The sequence below is a fragment of the Coptis chinensis genome, chromosome 3 (genome assembly GCF_015680905.1).
Source record: "Coptis chinensis isolate HL-2020 chromosome 3, ASM1568090v1, whole genome shotgun sequence".
In the NCBI taxonomy this organism is placed as follows: Eukaryota; Viridiplantae; Streptophyta; class Magnoliopsida; order Ranunculales; family Ranunculaceae; genus Coptis; species Coptis chinensis.
In genome coordinates, this window is record NC_141458.1 from 19,728,630 (window position 1) to 19,735,486 (window position 6,857).

The window sequence follows — 6,857 nt, forward strand, 5'->3', positions numbered from 1 at the left end:
AAGTATACTGCAGACAAAGGCAAAATATATGGTTAAGCTATTTACAATCTGCAAATAACTTGTACAACAATGACTTCCACCAAATATCACATATAACTTCAATACAGATGAGCCAACTATTGCACAGATAAAGTAAAAAACTTTGATGAAATAAAGTACACAACAATACAACATTAACTAATTATACATTAAGTAAAACCATCCAAGGTACAACAACCCATAAGGTCAAGCTTCAACGATGATTATCCAAAAAAATGCTAAAGTACATACATGTCAATTGCTTTGGGAGGTTCATCAATTTCCACAATTTATCTTATATTTGATGGGCAAGAAGGCTAGTGGTATACCTACTTGTCATGCCTTAACAACTTCTACTAATTTCTCTTGGGCATTCTTGATTGAGCTGTGTTTGTTGCAACTGGGTGAATACACATACATTCCAATGTTGTAGGTGTTGTATTCATGTTGAAAAGAATAATGTTAGACTTTAGGAGGCTAAATTTCTCATCGAGGATTATCAGGAAAAAAAAAAGGAGAAACTTAACATCACTAACTTTAAGCTCGGTGAGTCTACTAATCTTAGTGAAATTTCCACTTTATTTGGAAGTAACCACAAGAACTCATCTAACCATCAACAATAGTACTAACTATGTCAAATCTCAAAAGAATCTTCATTACAGTAATTGTTTTTGTTCCTAGTTGATTTAAAAATGGTATCGATGTCACATACCATAAAAATTCCATAATTCATAGGTTTTTTCCCAACTTTATTGTATTGTGAAAAAGAGCTGCAAAAGTGTACCTCTATTCCCAAAATAGGTATGGGAGTTGTGAAAACCTATTTACACTTCCTTATGAAAATTTTGGTTGTACATAACACCAATCGTGAAACCAATTAATCCAACAATAGAGGATGAATAATGACATCAACACAAAAGTGATATCTTTAAAAAAAATTAGTTAGCATTAAAAAAAAACATTCATTCCATTTCAAAATCTATAAAGAAAAGAAAATGATTTTATATCTTGGAAATCAATTGTGGAAGTCACTTAACACACTAAAAAAAAAAAAAAATCTGATTTCAAATGGTAAAGCTTGACTACAATGAATATGCCCAAATCATTCCCAAGCTAAAATTGGTTCTAGAGACAACTAACTTACCATTAATTGAAGATTTATTTGCCATAGCAATCTCCAATGTCACAAAAAATAAAGAGTGCATTCTTCTTCATTTAGTAAAAGGGCAAGTGGAAAATATATGTGGGCAACTATTGGAAGAGGAAAAGAGAATATTAGATAGTCAAATGAATAGGTGGACCTTAATTTTGGTTTGGTATATCCTTACTCCTCAAGTTTATGTATTGGTTCTCTTGTACACTTGTCTTCATCGAACTAATCTAAGTCCATTAACAAAGAGAGAACAATTGCTTCAATATTTCAAAGCAAAGAAAAAATAATCATCACGGATTATGAATGACCTATTACAATTCCTTTAATTTCAACGTACAACAACAACAACAACATGTGTCAAATATATAGTAAGCACAAATAGTTGTTTAATTGATCGAGACTCCTACTCAATGTTGCAAACTATCTCAAGAGGGATTGAACTTCCAAGCTTTTGTTTAGTCAGCAATTTACTCCCATACTTCATTATTTTATTAAAAACTAACCAATAAAGCGTATACACTATATGCCCAAAACAAAATATGTGTCCATTACTGGAAAGTAATAAGCTATAAGTACTTGGAACTAAAAAGGTTTTGCACCCTTCAACACTTTATAAAAAAAATGGATAATTGTCCCACTGCAGTTAACATATAATACCCCTTTCTCATTACCCACAAACTTCAAGCCACGTATACCTCCCTTAGCCACGTATACCCATTGAGTAGCCATGTTTACACCCAATTCAACCAATTCATATATCTATTCCCAAACTTCAAATTGTTTTGTAAAAACCAAATTTGGCACAATGAAATTGGATCTGGCACCTGGACATTGTAGATTTAACAAATCAAGTATTTTGGTACAGATTGGAACAATAAATTTTTCTTTATGTCAAAGAAGCCAATAAAGCAATAAGTAAGAATAAAATGGTTGTCATAGCTTCTCATATACCTCTAGTCCATGTAATCTTCTACCACTCAAAAAACTCTATCAAGGAGCATTAACACCTACCTTGCTAGCTACTGCTTCCTAATTAAATCAGGGAGAAAAACTATGCTACTGCTTCCTATCCATGATGAAAATTTCGGCGAATATATTAGTTGCCCGCAACTGGAAAAAATAAAGTAGTGATGCAACACAAACTTTAAAATACCAATGAGTATGAAGCCTGAATAGTGTCTACCTTAGAATCCAATAGCAGAAATTTTAGGCCCAAGAGTTGTTTTTTATCTTTCAAATTAGTGGAGTCCATCATATCACTCTTGTAATGTCGCCCCCTTATTTTCCCCTCATCTGTTCCTCTACATAAGCTATCAAGATCTTGGTAAGGCTGAATCGCCATACCCTCAGATGAGAAAAACTCGTAAAAGAAGCAAAAAAATTATCACAATGTATATGGCCTAAATCTATTGAAGTGGGAAAAGAAGCAACATGTTTTGCTAAAAATGGAGAAAAGAAAAAGAATCTAAAGCTAAAAAATTTATCAAATATTCGAGACTTAATAACTCTAACTACTTTGATTGATTAGTATCAAACTGTATCAATTTCAATTCTAGGTAATACCCCAACAAAACCATAAATCAAACCAATACTTCCAGCTAGTGAAAAGTCCAAATCTTAAAACCCATAATACCCACGAATTTTCAATACCACCAAGAACGTTTAGATGTTAATGCACCTGAAATTAAAAATATATGAGTCTCACTTGGTTTCCTATATATGGAAGGTTGTGGCCTGTGAGTGCAAACAACCATGTCTATATGCAAAACAATGGTATTGATGAACCAAAAATCAAAACAATAGAAACTAAAGTTGATTTTTTTATCAAATGCTCGTCATCTTTTGTATTACAAATTCTAATTACAAACCGATAATTTTTGAAGCCGGGCCGAAGAGGATAAGACAAAGGGTGTTGGTATGAAACATTGTCCTATATGAAGTTTGCCTTCGAGTCGATATTGCTGAAAGTAGTCTTGTTTCTTCCTGCTCCAAAGTCAGTATCATAAATTCCAATCACTACAGTGTACGCCCATGAAAGAAATTGGAAAATTCAATCACAAATAAAGATGAACCCAACTAAATTAAAAAAAAAAATGGAGAGGGACCTTTCAATGCATTTCAGAAAAGAGATAAGGAACGAACCATGTGTTGTAGCTGCTGAAAGAACTAACCATTTTAGAATATTTCCATTCTTTTATTTTTCTTTTACATTTCTTGGAGAGTGCTAAGATGTAAAACCCTTGTAAACCGCCAGCCCACTTTAACCTGATGTTATTGGGCGTTTCTTTTATCGGAAAATTTAATCCAACCCCTTAATTTTCAAGTTACACCCTTGGAGTCAGTAAGTGTGTTATTAAATGAATCGTTTAATTTACAATATTAAATGCTCCATTCAAAATGATCCACACTACACCCGTGTCCCCCATCATGACAATTGTGTGGAAATGGTGTTTCAAAATTCAGATGGCCTGGTGTAGAAATTCAAATGTAATAACTATTAATACAACTTTTTTTTTTGGTAATTAGTGAACTTTTTCTAATACAACCCTTGTAAAAGCACTTAAATGTTATTGAGAATTAGCCTCAAAGGGGTTTTAAAACTATCTAAGTCATACACATGTCCCCAATTGAAACACTCGAATGCAAAATAAAGTAATCGAAATAAACATTTCATTGCAAGTCTTGATGCATCCAAAGACTTTTGTCTAGCTTTCTTGTTAACAATGTTAAGAATCCTAGGGTTTGGTTATTCAGCTATACTACTTGCCTACTTCCATCACCAATCCATCATAAAACAACAATAACATCCTTACTTTCTACAAAGTCGCGTATATATTCCAATGTCTTCTGCACATTTCGGCTACATATACACAGACATTTTTTTATAAACTTCTAAAAAGAGATTGCCACTTAAACAAAAAGTCATGATTAGTACGGTGGTAATGGTATATTGTGCCACTTAGGCACTTAGTACCTAGTAGTGATGGTTGCGACCTTTACTCCCATTGGACTGGCCAAATTAAGTTTGATGAGATGTATCAAGAAGTTCTCTAGGAGCCCCTGTTGGAGGCCATGTCGGGTTCATTGTTAAGGATGTTGATGTGAAAGATCTCAATCCAATTGGTTTGTTGCATCAAATTCATGAGCCCGTTAGTAAATAGTTGCAAAGATTGAATTAGGTAGTTAGTAATTACTAAAAGAATGCATTCTACATCAGTATTATATAATATTGATATCAATTTCTACGACTAAATGAATCCGTTATATTTAATAGAAGATCCAATTAAATTTTAATAGAAATCCACACAACAGTACAAAGTATTCATTTAATGATCAAAGCAATGTAACAAAAGATCCTTACCGCATCAGTTATGTATTCAAGTACCATGTCAATCCTGATTTGCTTGCCACTTCATTCTCTATGAGCATATCAAATAAACATTAGAAATATAAATTAAAGCATATTTTAGCCAAATATTAAATGTATGAAAATCTGTGGCCTTTGAACTTATTTTAGCCAAATATCAAAATGTCCTTGAATTTTATTAACATATATGATAACAATTTTTTTTTTTAATTGAGTTTAAAATTTTGACAAAATGTTGGAGGAACTGTTTTTGAAACTAATCATAGATAAATTATAGATGGAGCAAGTTATTTTCATCATGCTATTTAATTAAGCGATCTCCTTCACACATAAATGGTGATATATATCTAGAAAGCAAGAAACATAAGCAAATACGTACTATGGGGTTCCTCCATCTTAAGTAGCCAAATCGAATGACGACATCAACAGAAATGCTTAAGGGCCTTACAACTTGCCCTGCATTGTCCCTGCACTCAACTCCGATGGCTACAGGTCTTGGGTTCCCTTTCACACCACCGTCAATATTCCTTGTAATGAAAGACAGCGATGGTGGTAGCCACTTACATGGTAATAGGACTGGTGACCTTGGCAATATGGATTTGGTACCCAAACAGTTCAAAATTCTGACATGCCAAATAACAAAATAAGTTAGAGGAAATGCAACAAATAAAGAGGTAAAATGTAAAGAATGATGTGTCATTGATTTACAATAGGAAGAGGAACTTTCATGGTAGAAAAAATCACAAAATTTAACAATCACAAATAAGGAAGAAATGTCAGTATAGAAATCAAGACAGATATAGTGTTTTAAAAACAAATTCAAAAGTGGTACATTCTACTCCTTCTAGATGAAATAGTGTTTACAGCAAGTAATTTTGTGTTGAGGAGAGATATTGGCGAATCGGGGTTTTATACTGGTAGAGTTGAGACTTGAGAGAAGCAATTTTTACCCGTGGATAGTTGGGGTTTTAATTGAAAGTATTAAAGTTTCAAGCAAGATACGTTTAGGACTCTAATAATTGAATGATGAAAAGTATTACTAATAATTGAATGAGGAAACAGAATTGGTTATTGGCTCTTGAGTAGTACTCAAAAAATGGGGGAGAGTAACGGGCGCTGGCCACTCAAGAAATAAAACGTTTGCATATTGGGCATGTTGAAAGGCTAATTAATCTGCTAAAAATTAATTAGTGGGAGCTAGAATATGTAATAACCTCTTAATTGTGTTAAAAAAATCATTTAACTCACTAACTACATACTTTAAATGGCATTGAGAATACTCTCAAAGCGGTTTCAAAACGATGTCAGCCATACATCTGTTCCCAATAGAACGCAGATCCCCACGACCGCTCTTTGTCTTTCAATTTTGTTTTATTATAATAGATAGTCTAGAATTACTCGTGGTGATGCCACTCAATTGTTATTATGGGTGAATTTATTAAATTAAACGTATGTTTAAACACACCATGCATTTAACACCAATTTGGCATGGTTTCCACTATTTTTTGACATCGAAAATGAACATGTATATGTCATATTGATATTATACATGATATATCATACAACAACTTAAACAATGTCTAAGAAGACAATCAATAGAACTGAGCAACACTATGAAATATGTATATTGAATAACTAACCACGATCCTTTAATCAATATTTATACACATGTTAAATTAAAAATAATAATAAAAAAATTCATTTGTATATATAATCCCTATTACATTAAACTAAAATCTAGCTTCCACTTCAGTGCATAATATAAGTACAATATACTAAAGAGCATAGCGCAAGAAAGAGAACCTAATAAAGAAATTAGAGATGGAACCCTTTCCATTAACAAAAGCATCATAATTAGCTAGTACGTCCATGACCCACTTGTTATCTGCTTTTGAAAATGAAGTGTTGTAAGTTCATCTACTACATTCGTCATGCAGAGCCAAAAAAACTCGTATAAGGTGCTCCAAGTACACGTTCTCATATTGGCCTTCCTCATCGTTCTACCATTCGTTAGTCTACAAATGTGTTAGTACTTTTCCTTTCAAACCACATCCATATATATATAATTGAGTTGTTCTCTGGATAGACTGACAGAGATAGGAGAAAATCCGTTCTCTGGCAGTATGACCTTCACCAGCATAACATGGAGATGTAATGGCAGCAAAAAATACAAAGGTCGAAACCAAGGTCATGTAAATAAATAAAATTTTAACATTATTCATGTACCGTAAGGCATTGAGGGTTAAAAGAGGGATATAGAGAATGAATGCAGATTTTAGTTTCCTTTTCAATCCCCTAGACATCTGTTGTTCCTTCGGA

At 32.9% G+C, this 6,857-nt stretch overlaps 1 long non-coding RNA gene across 2 annotated transcripts; it reads right to left on the bottom strand.

Moving 5' to 3' along the window:
- Window positions 1-2,732: 2,732 nt before the first annotated feature.
- LOC147508503 (uncharacterized) lies at window positions 2,733-5,642 on the bottom strand. Of its 2 annotated transcripts, XR_015216377.1 has the most exons (4): window positions 5,489-5,642; window positions 4,918-5,161; window positions 4,533-4,590; window positions 2,733-3,154 (listed from the first exon to the last, which is right to left on the bottom strand). It is a non-coding gene; the product is annotated as an uncharacterized LOC147508503 (long non-coding RNA). The 2 variants fall into 2 exon arrangements; XR_015216376.1 differs by having other exon boundaries at window positions 4,918-5,642.
- Between the last annotated feature and the right edge of the window lie 1,215 nt (window positions 5,643-6,857).